Genomic DNA, 16,482 nt, shown 5'->3' on the forward strand with positions numbered 1-16,482 from the left:
TCATCTGTTTCCATGGTTCAAACCTGAGATCACAAGGTCGCATGGCAGCAACTTTACCAGTTACGTCAAGGCTCCCCTTTTCAAAGCTTCGATTCAAAACAACGAGAGAAGGGCGCAGGATCCTTCCCGCATCAGGAAATATGCGAACTTCACCCTACTGCTCATCTCTCTTAGCTTCAACCTGGTGTGGCACTTCATTCCTTTTGCTTTCCTTGGAATGAGGTGGCACTATCATCTACTAACTTTTGCATCCCACATCGGCACAACGTCCCAAGGATGAACATTCTTGGATCGTTGCTCGTGTATCTAGCAACCTTTTTGGTTTTTCTTGTGATAGAAGGCAAAGCTACATCTTCTTGTCTTCCCTTCTGGTCTTTTTCTTTTGCTACTCTTTTTTAAAGGATTATGGCCTAAAACTTCAACAGAATGCTCAATCCCCGCTGCTGGAAATATAGTTACATTTATCGAGGGCTTTCTGCCTTAAATCTCTTCGGGCACATAGACATTTCCAAAGATCAAAATGGGGTGCCCGGGAAGGAGGCTCCCGAAGATGATGCTCTCGAGGACATGGCCTTAAAAGTAGATTAGGTTCTTGGCTTTTGTTTTTTTCTTCTTTGTTCATGTGTAAATACCCCTCGCGGGTGTTGTAGTTATATTTTGTAACAATCTCTTGGAAATATAAAAGGATCCCTTTGTCTCCCTTTTGGATCGTGTTGAATTCCATCCCGTCTTTACTTGTGAAAAATTTGATTCTATAACTTTAATGACTAGTCCAAATATCGGGCCCAGGACATAATAAACCCTTAGGTTTTTAATCGATCAATATAATACCCCTTAAGGTTCTTGTTAATCTTCGAGCTGAGCTTAAATCGATTTGATGCGAACTTGGAACCTCGGGATTCCTGAGTTAAGTGAGAGCAAGGTCTCGAATTTGAAATAAAGTTAACCCTTAGGCTTTGTAGATAATCATCGAGTGAGAACTTTCTTCAAACTCGGGTAGCCCTTGGGCTTAGTAATCGAGCGAGCACTTGCTCGAACTTGAAATAAAGTTAGCCCTTAGGCTTTTTTGTAGTCCCCTAGTGAGAAATTTCTCAAACTCGGGTAGCCCTTGGGCTTAGTAGTCGAGTGAACACTTTGCTCGAACTCAAAATAGATCGATAAAAAAATGAATTGATATTTGACGCCTCGATCATGATGCCAATCTCGTGACGTCGGCAGTTGAAGTGACTGAAAGGTTGCTTTTCATGCGGTTCCCAAAGTCATTAATTGGAGGCGACTGACGGACCTCCGACCTGATTCCTGCTGAATGGATGTCGTTCCCCAAGGAGTGGAACATGAAACATAAGTACATAGTAGGTTTATACCCCGCTTTCTCTTCTTTTTCTCGGTTTATCTTTTCCCTTGGTCTAACCACTTTCTGATGGCGCAGCTACTGCTTGGTTTCCTGGTGGGGTCCCGGACCTTGAAGGCTGGGTTCGAAAAATAGCTTCCACTTCCTCTTATTCGGAGCGCTACTGGCGAGATTTAGCCAAAGGCAGATGGGATGCCAAAAATCATGTTGAGTTTTCTTGTTTGTTTACTTGTACTTCTTTAGTGGAATACTTACTTCGGTTTTGTGCAGGTCTCGGAGATGTCGTTGCTATGCGGCCGGCCCCGGGTGGTGAATAAGAGATCCCGAAACCTTCTAAAGAAAAGAAAAAAAAGGGAGTCACCTGCTAATCCCTCGAAGCCCAAGAAAAGCGCGGCTCGAAAGTCCAAGGCCGATACGGTGGCCTTATCTCCGGAAACGGCCCAACGCCTTCGGGATCAGGAGGAAGAAGAAGATGACAACTGCCTTTTGGTAGCTCGTAAAAGAGGAAACACTGGTGTTTCGAAGTCCGTCAAGCCGGTGATGGTCGATGTGGTTCATTCCAGAGCCGAAGAGATCTCCGAGGGGAGTTCAAACAAAGTCCCCGAGCCATCATGCAGTAAAAAGGCACCTCGCCTAGGAGGCCATTTGGGGGGCGAGGTCGAGGGTCCTGATCCCGAACCCCTTCACATAAAAGAGAAAACCCTGAGTGGGTCACTTGGGGTAATCAATGTGGATGACTCACCGCCTGGTCCCTAGTTCTCCGAGGGGCAGATCCGAGATGCTCAGAATATGAGATCTTCTGAAGTGGGGGCGAGCCACGAAAGGCATGACATCTTTCGATAATTCCTCGTAGGGATTAAAGATGGCCCTGACCCAGATGCTTCTTTCATATTTGATGAGGCTCGTCGACTCTTCAAACAAGTGAGTTTTTCTATTCTTTAGAATTACGCCTGCGCTTTGCTTTTGCTGTTATGAATATAACTTTCCCCCCTTTTCACGAAGGTTGTGGTGCTCCACAAAAGGGCATTTTCCAAGTCTCGAGCTGATCTTGCTCGATGTGAGGCTGAGCTTAAAAAGATTTCGAAAGAGATGAATAGTCTTAAAACCCTCTATGTCAAGAAGGAGGAGGAAATCAGCAATCTTCGATCCGAATTGGCAAAGGCTTGTCAACAATGAACCGAGCTTACCGAAAAGGTAATATTCTCTCTGATGTTTTGTCATGGACCAACTCGTTCAGTCTTCTAACAATTTTATTTTGCAGTTTCAACGAAAGGGCGGACTGGTGGAGCAGCTTCGAGTGGAGCTAAAGATGAAGGAGGCCGAAAGACTGGGCTGGAGGCAAGGCATGGACAATCTTTCCTCTGAGAAAGAAACCCTTCGGGAGCAGCTGGCTTCACTCGAACGTCAGTTCCAAAGCGTGAAGGAGGAGGGCCTGGCTCGAGGCCGTAAAATCGAGGGGCTCAAGGCTAAATTTGTTGCTGAGCTAGCTAAGGCCAAATCTGATGCTGAGGCAATTATGTCCTCGTACTGAGTCGACGCCGAAGCAGCTAATTCCTGGGCCAAGGAGATCTCCAATGCAGCCAAAGTTAAGTTATCATGTGCACTTGGCCATGCTAGGTGACAGTTCCGGAGGGAAACCCTCGAGGAGGTACACGCTCGTGGCTTCGATCTCTCAGCCGATATTAAAAAGGCGAAGACCTTGGAAGAAGAGGCTGCTGCTTTGCTTTCCGATGAGGATGATTCAGCCAGTGGCTCCGAGAGTGGAGGGGACGAAGATGGAGTCCCCGAGGGTGAGGCCCCCGAAGATACTGCTCCTGAAGACGCAGCTGTCGAAGATATGGCCTCGAAGTAGATTTAGGTTTCCTTATTCACATTTTTTGTGCAAGTATCCCCTGTGTAGATATCTTTTGTAATCATTTTTTGGAAATACAAGAGGAACTTTTTATTTCATTTTCGACTTGTGCTGGATTTGGATGATCGGTCCGAGAATTGGTTTGGACTCGGGATATAATAAACCCTTAGGTCTTTGTCGATAGATATAATAATCCTCAAGCTAAGTTTAAATCGATTCGATGTGAGCTCGAGATGTCGGGACTCTTGAATCTGAGTTGAGTGAGAGAAGGGTCTCGAACTCTATGTATTTTGGCCCTTAGGCTCTTTTAGATTGGCCCTTAGGCTCCTTAAGTTGGGCCAATTCGGCCTCTAGAATGGCTATATAGTTTTTCTCTCATTTCGGCTAAAAGACTTAGTGAAAAACTAGTTATGCCTTAGCATGTGTTTTTTGTACCCGTTGGGTTTTTCGAAAGTTCGACGTATTGGGTCCTCGTTTGTGTACTGATAATTGAATACCTCTTGAGGTTTTATCGTGGGTTGGTGCTATCGAAGCCTTTAAATTATTCGAGGGCTGAATTTATCGAAGCCCATTAAATTATTCGGGGGCTGAATCTATCGAAGCCCATTATATTTTGCTTTTGCCGAGGGTAGTCTGATTTAACCAGTTTTTACAAAGTATTTGAAGGCCTTTGGTTTATAGCGGAAGTCGGACGTCTCCGAGCCGCATTATTTAGGTCGTAGCCTTTTTACACGACCGTAGTCTTTAATATGGCCGTAGCCTTCGGGTATGCCACTTGGCCTTATTTCCCGATAACTTTTCGAACTTGTTTGAAAAGTTAGTCCCCGAGTGTATTGGCCTTGGCCTTTGTTTCGAGGGGATGCCTCTTTGAGGTCTTATGAGTCCGTGTTTTTCGTGACTCAGATGTATTGACTGTCGATGACAGTCCCCGAGTATTCGGGAGTGCTTTTATGTTTTGGCTCTTGAGCCGTTTCCCGTAGGATTATAAGTGTAGAGCTCGTATAATAGTAGACTTCTTAAGTGTTTTTGATATAAATAGAATGCATCTTCAAGTAATTTGATACATGCGTACATCTTTTGCCGTTGGGGCTCGACTATTCTATATGGACACGGTTCATCCGACCGTTTGGCCCATTAAAAAGTTTTCCTATCGAGGCCCTCTTAGGCGTGAAGTATTTTCCTTGAAAACATAACCTTCGAGGGTGATGCCCCCAAGTATTCGAGGTTGATTGAAAAGAAGCCTTGGATACTGTTAAGCTCTCCTTAGGTAGCACATAATTGTTGACTCATTAAAAACCTTGCCGGTAAAACCCATTTGGGACAAAATCCGATCTAAGGGATTTAGAGCGCAACGTATGCTTTAAAACCTAAGGCCTTCATGCAAAAAGGGTGTCTTCGAGATCGCGTGCCTTCGAGAGCTTCGATCGAAAATTTGTAATAAGTTAGTTTTAAACTCAAATGGGCAAAGGATAAAGTTATACCATAGCAGTAGAATCATTCGAGTAATGATACGTTCCGATTTTTAACTTCACCTTCCATCGTGCTGAGTTAGTAAGATCCTTTACCAACAACTCCAAGGACTCGGTACGGTCCTTCCGAGTTCGGTCCCGATTTAGATCTCGAGTACCGAGGGCGACCTTTCAATCCTTTGCTTTTGCGTGGCCATTCAAACAAGTGCCGTTTCTCGTTTTTCATCTACCTTCGGGGTATGAAGCAAAGGCGGGCTCGGCAGGTATTGCTTTAATCCTTGCTGACATTCCGGGGTCCACGCGAAGTCCCTTTTATTTTTGGACAAGGAGAAGAACCGGTGACTCCGATCAGACAACCTCGAAATAGGGCAGCTATTTGCCCTGTTAGCCTTTGCACGGCCTTCCCACTATCCACGATCGTGATATCTTCATTAGCCTTGATCTTATCGGGGATGATTTCGATACCCTGATTTGGCACCGTGAAGCCGAGGAACTTACCCAAGCCAACTCCGAAGACACATTTCTCTCGGTTAAGCTTCGTGTTGCATTGCCTTACAACTTTGAATGTTTCCTGCAAATGAATTAAAATAGTCTTCTGTGCGCAGGGACTTAACCAACCATATCATCAATATAGGCTTCCATTGTTTCACTTATTTGTTCTTCGAACATTTTGTTAACTAGGCGTTGGTATGTAGCTCCTGCATTTTTAAGTCCGAAGGGTATTACGTTGTAATAGTAAGTTCCAAAAATAAATGAAGTATTTTCCTGGTCCTCTAGGTTCATCCGAATTTGGTTGTACCCGGAGTAGGCATCGAGAAAATTTAGGGTCTCGTGGCCAACCGTGGCATCGACCATTCGATCGGTTTGGCAATGGGAAAGAATCTTTCGGACATGCTTTGCTCAAGTCTCTTTAGTATACAAACATCCTAAGCTTGTTTCCTTTTTTAGGAACTATAGCTACGTTGGCTAACCACCCGGGGTACTTTTACCTCCCGAATGGATCCTATTTTAAGAAGTTTGGTTACCTCGTCTTTTATGAAGGCGTGTTTTACCTCGGACTGAGGCCTCCTCTTTTGCTTCACCGGCTTGAACCTAGGATCGGTGCTCAACTGATGCGTGGTGATTTCTGGTGGAATCCCTGTTATATCTAAATTGGACCAAGCAAAGCAGTCCATATTATCAATAAGAAACTTAATGAGTTTTTTCCTGAGTTCGGGGGTTAATCCCATTCCCAGGTGTACCTTTCTCTCAGGCAGTTGACTTGGTGGCACCGGACTCTTCAGGAACGACGAAGGTTCGAGGAGTAAGGAAGTCCTCTTCTTCGCCTTCGATTACCCGTTGTTCCGATTCCGTTGAGGCTGGGAGCTGTGGTTGTTATTTAGTCGCATGCTTACCTTTGGAGCTTGATTTCTCTAAGGCCAAGGGTTCTGGAATCGGCACCACTTCCTCGATTGTAAATATCTCTTTTGCAGCATGTTGTTCTCCGTGGACTGTTTTCACTCCTTCCTCTATTGGGAATTTCATCATCTGGTGAAGAGTTGAAGGCACTGCCCTCATATTATGTATCCATAGTCTCCTGAGGAGTGCGTTATACCTCATGTCACCTTCGATGACATGGAACCTGGTGTCTTGTATGGTCCCGACTATGTTTACTTGCAAGATAATCTCTGCTTTTGTTGTTTTGCTTGCCATGTCGAAGCCACTCAAGACCCGGGATGCATGTACAATCTGATTTTGTAGGCCGAGTTGTTCCACGACCCTCGATCTGATTATGTTTGCTGAGCTACCTGGATCCACTAAAACACGTTTAACTTGAATTTTATTCAAAAGAATAGAGATTACCAGGGCATCGTTGTGAGTCTGAGATATGCCTTCTGCTTCCTCGTTATAGAATGATAAGACGTCCTCGGGCACATAGCTCCGAGTCCGTTTTTCTCTGGTGATTGATACTTTGGTATGCTTAAATACAGGTCGTTGAGGGACATCGACTCCGCCAATGATCATGTGGATTACATGTTATGTGCTTCTTGCTCATTTTTACTTGCATCTCTTTCCCTGAAGTGACTCTTAGCCCGATCACTTAGAAATTCTCGAAGGTGGCCCTCATTGAACAACCGAGTCACTTCTTCCCTTAGCTGCCGGCAATCTTGTGTTCTATGGCCATGTGTACCGTGATACTTGCACATCCAGTTCGGGTTCCTTTGAGAAGGATCGGTTTGTATAGGCCTGGGACACTTGGTGTCTTTGATTTTTCCAATAGCTGACACAATCCCTGATGCATCTACTCTGAAGTTGTACTCCGTTAACCAAGGCGCCTCTGCGGGATCGGTATGCTTATCGAATCCGTTTTTACTTCCCGATCGTTTCTTCGATCATTTTGAGGAGCGTTTCGACCTGAACCGTGGTTCCTTCGATCGACATACGGTTGATACCTTTCCCTATTCTATCTCAATTCCTTGTTTGTATCCCTCGGGGTCTTGGCCACATACCTGTTAGGATGAACTGAACCCGAGAGGGCTCCTAATTGATCGTCCTCAACCCTGATTTTTGATTGGTAACGGTAGTGCACATCTGACCACGTCATAGCTGGATACTCGATCAAGTTCTGCTTTAGCTGTCGAGAAGCAATCGAGCTTCGCTTGTTCAAACCCTGCATAAAGGCATGTACTGCCCAATTGTCGGAGACCGGTGGTAATTCCATTCTTTCCATCTGAAACCTGGACACGAACTCCCTTAACATCTCGTCGTTCTTTTGTTTTATTTTGAAGACATCCGATTTTCTCATGGCCACCATGTGCTTTAGCGAAGGCATCTGCTAACATAGCAAATGGATCAATAGAGTTAGGAGCTAAGTTGTGATACCAAATCATAGCTCCTTTTTATAGTGTTTCCCCAAACATTTTCAACAACACTGACTCGATTTCATCGTCATTCAAGTCATTTCTTTTGATCCCACAAGTGTATGAAGTAATATGTTCGTTAGGGTCGGTTGTCCCGTTATATTTGGATATATTGGGCATGCGAAATTTCTTAGGAATGGGCAACGGAGCTGCGCTCTGAGGTAATGGTTTTTGTATGAACTTTTTGGCATCTAGACCTTTCAAAACTGGAGGTGCCCCTGGTATCTGGTCTACACGGGAGTTATAAGTCTCCACCTTCTTATCGTTATCCTCCATTTTCTTTTCTCCGGACTTGATCCTCTTAGTTAGCTCTTCGAGCATTTTCATAATGGTCGGTCAGTCCCCGAGTCATTTCCATTTGGCCATTCTGGCGTTGGCTCAGCACGTCAATTGCTTTTATGTTCAGCTACACTCGGGGTCTTATTTTGACTTTGAAGTTGAGCAATGGCGATCTGTTGGGCTTGCAACATCTCGAATATCACTTGAAGGCTGACTACCCCATCTCCTGTCCCTGGTGTTCCTTGGTCCCCTGGTCGGGCTTCCCTACGTACTCTCCCTTCGAGGTTCGTGCCTAAGTTGGTGTTTAGAGCAATATGAGAACCAACATCAACTGGCTCCACATTTGGCACTTCCCCAGGGTTTTCCGGTGGTACACCGACCCCTATATTGTTGTTCTCACCAAGACCTTCGTTGTCATGAACAGGTGCGTTTTGTGAGCTAGACATATTTCGGCCTGAAAATCAAAAATTCTTGACAAGAAAAATTGTAAAAATAACAAGTGTAATAAGAATTAGTAAAGAAACAATCACTATTATCTTTAGCCCCACGGTGGACGCCAAACTGTTTACCTCGAAAATACGAGTAACAATTAAATTTGATTTGTGGTTTTAAAGATATGTGATTCAGTTCAATACCAATTAATGATCTAGAAGTATGAAGTAGAAATGAAAGAGACAAATGAATCAAACCAAAGTTACTCAGCAGCAGTGACCTCGAGCTCGGAGACCTTGAGGTAGGCTTGGAATAATAAGAACAGTTAAATAACAAAAGTAAAGTAAGAACAATAGAGCTAAAGGACAGTGCTGATGAACAGTAGGCGAAAAGGTAAAGAGTATTGTTTACCTTGAAAAATGAGCTTAACAATTGAAGATATTTTGTGGTTTTAAAGATACGCGATATATTCTAATACTAGTGATTATACAAGTAATATTGAGCATAAGTAAGGAGAAATAAAGAACCAAATCAGTGTTGGTGTAACAGTAGGGGGGGGCCTCGAGCTTGACTTATCAGGGACCTCGAGGTCAGCTAAGAGTAATAAAGTATGAGCAATAAAGTAAAGGCAATAAAGCTGAAGAATAATTGGAGAGCACATTAAACAAGAAGAATAAGAATGTTCTTTTGCAATGAATGATCTGATAATTTTACAATATGATTGGGGTCCCCCTTATATAGGAGGAGAATTCCCCAATATAGTACATTCCTTATAAAAAGTAAAGGATTATATTGGTACAAGTGTATAACGGTCTAGTACGGACTTGTACCATTCTGTACAACCCTTATCCTATAATTAATGCCCAGGTCCACGTGTCCTTGAGAAATTTTCGCTCTTTCTTGATTGACCTCGAGATTGCAATGCCCTCGATGCAAATTGCGCCAGGCCCTCGATCCGCTTTCTCGAGGCGGGAGTTCCTCAGCCGGATCTGATCTCTACTTCGAATCTCCTGGACTCGGACCCTATAGCCCGTTTTAAGACTCCAAAATCATGCCCCCTCGATTTTGACCGTATACAGATAGTCCCCGCGTTTCTTGGAATGGAATGGTATGAAACGATTTTGACCTCAATTTTCTCAAACTTCTAGTTATGACGTCATCCTCGTGAAGTTAACATTCGAAGTGATCGAAATGTACCGTCGGCCCGCTTCCCAAAAACATTAAATGCACAGTGTTGGTCGGCCATCAACGCCTTCGACCCGTCACTGCCCCTCTATAAATATGGGGCGTCTTCCTTTATTAAACAACTTTACCTTTCTTCAATTTCTTCCAATCCTCACCTCATCAATCTCCTGTTTCCTCCGCCTCTTTAAACGCTATAAAACACCTTGCTTTAGCCGAAAATACTACATCCCAGTTCACCCGTCTTCCTCACCTTATAACCATGGCCAAAACATCCAAGACGGTCCCTAAAAAAGATAAAGCATCATCTTCCTCTGCCTCTCAGTCGGCCAAACCGGTGGTGCCGCCGACACTTGAAGAGATCACCCCTGGTGATTGCATCATTAAGAAGGACTTCAGTATCGAAAATCCTCCAAACATCGAGGGCCGATGCGAACACGTGTCATGATATATTAGCCTGATAACCACACTGATCGTCAAGGACGTAAGGAAGGAATGTCGATGGTGGGACGAGGTCAAGATTCAGATCCCGAATCCTGATGAAAGCATAACTACCCATAAGGAGGGGTTTTTGAGTGTTTACACTTATCCCTTCACACAGGCTCCCTCCATCTGGTGGTGATCGACTTCTGCAAGACATATGAAGTCACCCTCGGCCAAATCCACCATTCGTTCTGGCATATCGTGATCATGTTGCGGTACTTTTCTAAGAAGGCCAAAGGTTTAGAATTCACCCTCAGCCACTTAGTTCGATTGTATCGGCCCCAGTTATTCCGAGGTCTTATCAAGTTGCAGCGTCGGACCACGAAGTCCTTCTTTGCTAGTACCGATGAAACAAAATATCGAGGTTGGATGAGCCGGTTTGTTAGTGTTAGGACTTCGGATATCATCCTTGAAGAAAAAATGCCATTTCCGGAGAGGTAGAATTTTAACCGTAAGTGGAGTCCGCATTTCCCTTTGTATCTATTCTTGTTCTTTCATTTTTCATAGCCTACTCATCTTTCTTTTGGCAGCCGATGCTTGGGCGCCCTTGGCGGTGCCCGACCTCGAGGCTTGGGTCAGGAAACTAGCTGCCACATCCTCTTATGACAAGTGTAAGTGGCGTGAATTAGCGAGGGGCCGATGGGAGGCCAAGAACCACGGCCTTGGAGACGCGTCTGAGACGAGGCCGACCCCGCTCGGGGAAACGACCAAGCCTTCAAATCCAAAGCCCGAGAAGGATAATAAAAGAAAGAGGATCTCGGAGCCCGAAGACCCCCAAGACAAGAAAACCTCCACTCGAAGGCTATGAAAAAGGTTTGCTCAAACGGGCACAGACTCAGCCCATGACTCCCCGAATGATGAGGAAACTGATGGGGAAGAATCGGCGCTGGTGACTCGGACCGGGAAGTTAGTCGAGGCCGTCAAGCCTCCCGAACTAGAAAATCTACCTTGTGGTGAGGATGCCCAAAGGGAAGAGACGGGCAAGGCCCCCGTATCCCCGGAGGTTGAGATTGTCCCTCCATCTTCAACAACTATACCAGAGGGGGTAAATGCTGAGGCCCCCGAGGTTAATGAGAACGCCCCGAGTGAAGAGCTCGGGGCCGCAACAATAGGTCATTCTCTTTCATTGCCAACTTATTATGGGAAGGCAATCGAGGAAGCCAACACTTTGCATATGCCCGACCCAAGTAAGGTCGTCACGGATGATCCTTTCCAGAGTTTCTATGCTAGGGTTGAGGGTGTCGATGACTTCAATGATGCATCCTCCATTTTTGAAGAGGCCCAGCGTCTCTTTATCCGGGTAAAGACCTCCCCTATCTATTGTAAGTTTTTCTCCCTTTGTTTTCCTCTTCCACTGACGCGTCTTTATATCATGTATAGGCTGTTACAAAGTTCAAGGCCGAGCTGAAACAATGTGAGGTCGAGCTCAAGAGAGTCTCGGGCGAAGTAAAGGTCTTGAGGCTCCTTTATAGTCAGAAGGAAAAGGAGCTTAAGGACCTCCGGACTGCTTTGGCCAAAGCTCAAAAAAGCGAGTCCGAGCTGGACGAGCAGGTAACTCTGATTTTAACAAAGTTCGGCATTCTTGGCCCTGCTTATGAGGCTAATACTTCGACGTCTCAGCTGCAGCAAAAGCTAGACATGATTGGGCAGCTCCGGGGCGAGGTGAACCAAGTTCGGGCTGATTGCCACCAGTGGAAGGAGAACATGGATCGACTCACCACCGAAAAGGAAGCTGTTAAGGCTCAACTGACCTCGGCTGAAGCTCAGCTCCGCGGTACTGAAGCGAAAGGCTTGGCTCCGGCCAGGGAAATCGAGGAGCTGGAGGCCAAGCCGACTAAAGCCCGGACTGAAAATGCATATGCTAAGGCTGAAGTTGCACAAGCCAAGGCCGAGGCTGAGAAAATGAAAGTTGTGCCTGATAAATCCATTGTTATATACCAGAAAGAAGCCGCGACCGTTCAAGCTGAGTTGAGGGCAGCCTCCAATCGGGCGAAACGGAGCAGTGAATTGGCTAAGTGTCAAGCCCGGAGGGAGACTCTCGAGGAAGTCCGTGCTCGAGGATTTGACCTTGCCGAGGAGATAGCCGAAGCACAGGCACGGGAAACCGATGCTAGGTTTTTTGTCTCTTCTAATGAGAGGATGTGGTGAGTAGTTCCGGGGACGGGGAAAGTGAAGAAGATGCTCCTGAAGGGGAAGAGGCTTCAGAAGATAAAGCCATTGGAGATGAAGACGGCACACCTGGGGACGAGGCCCCAAAAATAGATTAGGTTTCTTTTTTAATGTTTGAAGGCCTTTAGTCTTATAGAGAAAGTCGGACGTCTTCGAGTCGCATTATTTTGGCCGAAGCCTTTGTGTGACCGTAGTCTTTGGTATGGCCATAGCCTTCGGGTTTGTCACTTGGATTCGTTTCCCGATAACTTTCCTAACTTGTTCGAAAAGTTAGTCCCCGAGTGAGTTGGCCTTGGCCTTCATTTCGGGCGGGTGCCTCTTCGAGGTCTTATGATGCCTCTTTGAGGTCTTATATTGACTGTCATTGATAGTCCCCGGGTGTTTCAGTGCGCTTTGGCTCTTGAGCTGTTTCCCGTAGAATTGTAAGTATAGAGCTCGTATGAGATACAAGGTGTTTTTTGATAAAACAAGAATGCTTCTTCAAATAGTTAATACGTGCATACATGTTTTGCCGTCGGGGCTCGATTATTCTATATGAACACGGTTCATTTGACCGTTTGGCCCATTACAAAGTTCTCCTACCGAAGCCCTTTTAGGCGTGAAATATTTTTCTTAAAGTTATAATCTCCGAGGGTGATGCCCCCCAGTATTCGAGGTTGATCGAAAAGAAGCCTTAAATACTTGTCGAGTGATCCTTAGGTAGCATATAGGTGTTGACTCGTTAAAAACCTTGCCGGTAAAATCCATTTGGGATAAAACCCGATCCAAGGGAAAAAGAGTGCAACGCATTCTTTCAAACCCAAGGTCTTCGAGCTCAGCAGTAATATCGCTTGAGCATTGATATATTCCAATTATTTGGTAGTTGCTCACCTTCCATTGTGCTGAGTTTGTATGATCCTTTCCCTATGACTCTGAGGACACGGTACGGTCCTTCCCAATTGGGACCTAGCTTCCCTTTATTTGGGTCTCGAGTGTTAAGAGTGACTTTTCTCAGTACTAAGTCCCCGACTTTGAAATATCGGAGGTTTGTCCTTCTGTTGTAATACCTTTCGATTCTTCGTTTTTGCGCGGCCATTCGTACAAATACGGCTTCATGTTTTTCATCCAGTAGCTCGAGAGAAGTGTTCATCACTTCGTTATTTGAGCCTTCAGTGTCATGCTAAAACCTTGCGCTAGGCTCCCCGACTTCACCTGGGATTAAAGCTTCAGACCCATATACCAAGGAAAATGGGGTCTCCCCCATGCTTGACTTCGATGTTGTCCGATACGCCCATAATATCTCGGGTAATACCTCTCCCCATTTCCGCTTGGCATCATCTAGCCTTTTCTTCAAGTTTCATATAATGGTTTTGTTGGTGGACTCGACCTGCCCATTTGCACTTGGGTGTTAAGGCGCTGACAGGATCCTTTTGATTTTATAGTCCTCGAGGAATTTTTTCAGTTTGCTGCCGACGAACTGTTTTCCATTATCACGTGTTATTTCGGCGGGTATCCCGAACCGACATATGGTCCCATATGAAGTCGATGACTTCTTTTTCTCTTACTTTCTAGAAGGCCTGCGCTTCAACCCATTTTGAGAAGTAGTCAGTCATAAACAAAATAAATCTAGCTTTACCTGGCGCCATTGGTAGGGGGCCGACGATGTCCATCCCCCATTTCATGAATGCCACAGGGATAAGACCGAGTGGAGTTGTTCACCGGGTTGATGAATTATTGGCGCAAATCTCTGGCACTTATCACACTTTCGAACGAACTCCTTGGTATCTTTTTCCATGCTATCCCAATAATATCCTGCTCTAATCACCTTACAAATCAAAGAGTCTGCACCAGAATGGTTTCCACAGGAGACCACGTGGATTTCCCGTAGTTCATAGTCTGTATCTCCGGGTCCTAAGCACACCGCCAGTGGTCCATCAAAGGTTCTTCTGTATAACGTTCCGTTTTCATCGAGCGAGAATCGATCCGCTCTGGCTCGGAGTGTTCTTGACTCTTTTGGGTCCGCGGGGAGCTTCCCATGCTTTAGATAATTGATGTACTTATTCCTCCAATCCCATGTTAAGATTGTCGAGTTAATCTCTGCATGGCCTTCTTCGATCACTGATTTTGATAGCTGGATGACAGCCCCCAGGACGATATCGTCTTATTTGACTGATGATCCCAAGTTTGCTAGTGTGTCGGCCTTGATGTTCTGTTCTCGAGGTACATGGTCCAGTGTCCATTCCTTGATGCGATGTAGTGTTATTTGAAGTTTGTCCAAGTACCTCTGTATTCGATCGTCTCGAACCTCGAAGCTTCCATTTACGTGGTTTACCACCAAAAGGGAATCACACTTTGCCTCGATGACTTCTGCTCCAAGGCCCTTGGCTAGTTCAAGACATGCTATCATGGCTTCATACTCTGCCTCATTGTTAGTCAATTTAGAAGTTTTGATAGACTGTCTAATAACACTGCCCGTGGGCGATTTCAAAAGGATGCCGAGCTTGGACCCTTTCACATTTGAGGCACCGTCTGTGAAGAGGGTCCAAACCCCAGCCAATGTACCCGTTTTTAGCAAGAGTTCTTTTTCTACTTCGGGTACGAGGGTAGGTGCGAAGTTGGCCACGAAGTCTGCCAAAATTTGAGACTTGATGGCCGTTCGAGGCTGATATTCGATATCATATCCTCCAAGTTCGATGGCCCATTTGGCCAATCTGCCCGTAATTCGGGCTTATGCAAGATATTCCGAAGCGGATATGTAGTTATTACACATATAGGATGGCATTGAAAATATGGTTTTAATTTCCTAGATGCGCTTATTGCTGCAAGAGCTAATTTTTCCAAAATGTGGATACCTGGTTTCGGCATCCCCCAGGATCCGACTCACAGAATAAACAGGAAATTGCGTACCTTGATCTTCTCGAACCAACACACCACTTACCGCTACCTCGGACACGGATAAATACAAGTAGAGTGTTTCATCCTCCTTCGGAATATGGAGCAAGGGTGGGCTCGAGAGATACCGTTTTAATTCTTCCAGGGCATGCTGGCATTCTGGGGTCCATGCAAAGTTGTTCTTCTTTTTAAGAAGGGAGAAGAAATGATTACTCCGATCCGATGATCTCGATATGAATCAACCCAGGGCCGCTATTCGTCCGGTTAGCCGTTGCACGGCGTTAACATTGTTTACCACAATGATTTCCTCAATGGCTTTGATTTTTTCGGGATTAATCTCGATGCCTCTATTCGACACCATGTGGCCCAAGAACTTGCCCGAGCGACTCCAAAAGCGCACTTCTCGGGGTTGAGCTTCATGTTGTACTTTCTAAGGATGTCGAATGTCACCTGCAAATGGGTCAAATGGTCCTCTTCGCACAGGGACTTAACTAGCATATCATCAATATAAACTTCCATGGATTTGCCTATTTGATGTTCGAACATCTTATTAACTAAGCGTTGATATGTGGCTCCTGCATTTTTTAGTCCGAAGGGCATTACGTCATAACAATATGTTCCATACTTGGTGATGAATGAGGTTTTCTCCTGGTCCTTCGGGTTCATTTGAATTTGGTTGTACCCGGAGTAGGCGTCGAGAAAGGTAAGGATCTCGTGGCCGGCGTAGCATCGATCAGACTCGATGTTGGGCAATGGGAAAGAATCTTTAGGGCACGCCTTGTTCAAATCTTTGTAATCTACACACATTCTATGTCTATTCCCCTTTTTAGGGACTACCACTACGTTAGCTAGCCATTCAAGATATTTTACTTCCCTTATGGATCCTATTTTCAGGAGTTTGGTTACTCTTCCTTGATGAATGCATGTTTTACCTCGAACTGAGGTTTCCTTTTTTGCTTCACTGGCTTGAAACTGGGATCGACGCTTAGTCGATGGGTAGTTATCTCCGGTGGGATCCCTGTCATATCTAAATGGGACCAAGCGAAGCAATCAATATTATCGATGAGAAATTGAATGAGTTTTTTCCTGAGTTCGGGGGTTAACCCCGTCCCCAGGTATACCTTTTGTTCCGGAAGATGCTCGATTAATATGACCTGTTCGAGCTATTCGATCGTCGATTTCGTCGCATCTGATTCATTGGGGACAACGAAGGTTCGGGGAGTAAGGAAATCTTCTTCCTTGTCCCCAGCCACCTGTTCATCGAACATTTGTCCCTCGGGCTCAACCGAGGGCACGAGCTGTAATTGCTATTTGGCCACCGGTTCATCCCTCGACTTCTCCGATGCGGATGGAGTCGACACCGGCACTGAGTCGTGCACTGCAAACATTTCCTTGGCTACATGCTGCTCTCCATATACCATTTTCACGCCATCCTTCGCTGGGAACTTCGTTATTTGGTGGAAGGTCGATGGTACCGCCCTCATGCTATTGATC

Source organism: Nicotiana attenuata, unplaced genomic scaffold (genome assembly GCF_001879085.1).
Source record: "Nicotiana attenuata strain UT unplaced genomic scaffold, NIATTr2, whole genome shotgun sequence".
NCBI classification, from domain to species: Eukaryota; Viridiplantae; Streptophyta; class Magnoliopsida; order Solanales; family Solanaceae; genus Nicotiana; species Nicotiana attenuata.